The sequence below is a fragment of the Borostomias antarcticus genome (genome assembly GCF_949987555.1).
Source record: "Borostomias antarcticus genome assembly, chromosome: 17".
In the NCBI taxonomy this organism is placed as follows: Eukaryota; Metazoa; Chordata; class Actinopteri; order Stomiiformes; family Stomiidae; genus Borostomias; species Borostomias antarcticus.
Window position 1 is genome coordinate 12,148,532 of NC_140250.1, and position 2,500 is coordinate 12,151,031.

Sequence of the window (2,500 nt, forward strand, 5' to 3'; positions counted from 1 at the left end):
CAGTGCCTTGCTAGCGCAGCAGACGTGTTAGCGGCCGCACGTGTAAGGTCAGTTGCCTTTAAATCATAGCTGGTTCTAATCTCGTCCTTGCCAATTGGTAATGCATTCTCAATAAATGGAATTCGCACATGTTAAGCAACTTGTTTTTAATAAAGCCTAATATCTGAATGACTCTTTCTTCGCAATTTAAAACAAATGTTCAGATACACGTGTTTCTTATCAATAGAGGGCTATCTATTTCTAAATAAAATAAATCAAATGTAGGTAAATTACCAGATGTCGTTTTGAAGCCAAATTTTATTCAAACATTGGTCCACAAAAAAACACATATAGAATAATGTAAAACTGCAAATAAAAATAAATCGAAATAAACAATAGGCCTACAGGTCTTTCTTTGGGGAGGAGGACTATGCCGTCAACTCAAGATGAGCTGGAGCGAGCGAAGACCCACTTCTGTGGTGGCGCGGGAAGGCCCAACGCTTCCCCAGACTGTAGGCTACCAGGTTGCAAATCGCTACCACTGTTTCAACTAATTTGTAACATTCAAAGCAATCACCTGATATTATAGAAATTATTAAATCAGTTGTGTAGTGTTCAGCTCAAATGAAACCATTTTGCAGTATCAATGCATTCATTTTTTTGCCTATAGGCCAGCCTACACCAGGCTGAACACTTTCAAATGTAGCCTACAATTCGTTTGGCTATTTTTTTTGCACAATAGGCCTATTATTTCGATTTATTTTTATTTGCACTGTTTATATACATTATTGGTGATTCATCAATGGAAAGCATGATTGAAAATATTGCTCGTGTTTCCTCTCTCACAGAAAAAGACTGTCTCATTCTCTCTGTCTCTCAGAGCGGGTCTCCTGGCGCGCGTGGCTATGTTGCGCAATACCTGCTTTGTGTTGCGCAATACCTGCTCCGAGAGCGAGTGAGACAGATATCTCTTCTGATATTTAGGAATAGCGGAATTAATAATGATTAAGTTGAGTCTTACAAGCCTAACATTTGGTAACGAACTATAGCAATACATGTGCTTCATTGTTTTTGATTTAGGGGATTGTCATCATTTTGCACATAATTATAACACATAGCCTACATTATGCTACAAATATAAATATAAATCACCCGCCTGCGACATCTGCTGACAGAAAAGAGCACTGCAGTCTAGACAAACGGCCGAAATGTAAACATGTGATAAAAACGCTGATATCTAGGAAAAGTAGCCTAATGAAAGGAGGGTCCTTGAATTTGATCGAGTGCAAACAATTATCATTTGTGACCGCCGCTGGTAATTTGGTCCTCAACTAGGCATTTTCAGTTTTCAGTTTTTTACAGATTATGAAAGTGCAGATTGTAAGCTTTCAAATGAGGTCTCATACATTGAAATCTGAACATATTTGAAGAAGATATGCTTATTTGAATGCTAGTACTGCCAAATCAACTTAGCTGAGAAATCTCCCTCCAAAGTTCTCCAACATTTTCACACCTCTGACTGCCAGGTAATGGGCGTGAACAATGGCCTGGTAACCGCACCCCCAGCCACTCCCCCCTGGACGATCTGTCATTATCTGTCAGAGTGGCTGTCAACTTGGGGTATTAACTGAGAGTGGCTGCCAAGTGAGGTGCTCTCTCACTGATGACCCCACACTCTGAGTCAGTATTAATCTTGTGTTGTGAATGCAGTTAAGAACAATATAAGATGAAGTTCAAATTTAACATTCTTTATTGTCACATACATGATATAAAGTACAAGCATAAGTAGTAAAGTGTACAAAAAAAGGCAACTGTCTAAGTGTTAGTGTACAGTCAGTTGTCTGTTTTATAGACAAGGTGCATAGTGTTCATTGTGATCAAGTGTATAACAAAGTAATAACAGTCCCCAGCTCAATACTCAAGGTAATAACAACAGTACTCAGCTCAGTATTCAATATTCTAACAATGCAGTCTGTGCAAGTGTGGGCAAGTCTGTGCAAGAGAACAAGCAACGCTTCAGTATACAAACAGGAAAACAGGAAAGGCTGTGGCCTTTCTCCTGCAGTGCTGTCCGTCCTGATGATCTGCAGTGAATCTACAAGCGGACAGTCTTGTTCTGAGCTGCTGTGGAGTTTGGCGGGGGACATGTGACGTCTCGTCCCTCATCAGAACAGAACTCTCTGATCTTGTCAAAGAGATACGTCTGTCTGGCCATGTCCAGTCCGGGTGGGGCTTGCACAAGAAGACCTTCTCTGGGGGGCAGGACATCAGGCTTGCGCAGCAGCTGAAACTCGACTGCCGGTGCATCACGGTGTTCTCTGGCCACAACCATGCCAGGTCTCTCAGTATCAAAACTGCAATAGAATAGAAGGAAGAAAGTACATGAAACTATTGCCCACAGTACTGGCACTCCATATAGATAAAATAGTACCAGAATGTGTTGATTAAATAGACTAGCTAATGCATGATAGGATGAACGTATTCTCACCTGTTGTGCAAAATCAAAGCTGTAGTGCATAGT

General features: G+C 40.8%; 1 protein-coding gene across 1 annotated transcript in view; it reads left to right on the forward strand.

The window, feature by feature from the left end:
* The window catches only part of LOC311320154 (slit homolog 1 protein-like), a gene marked incomplete at its 3' end in the record, with an annotated part of 115,800 nt that overhangs the window by 40,721 nt on the left and 72,579 nt on the right, over nt 1–2,500 (forward strand). The window lies entirely within an intron of this gene.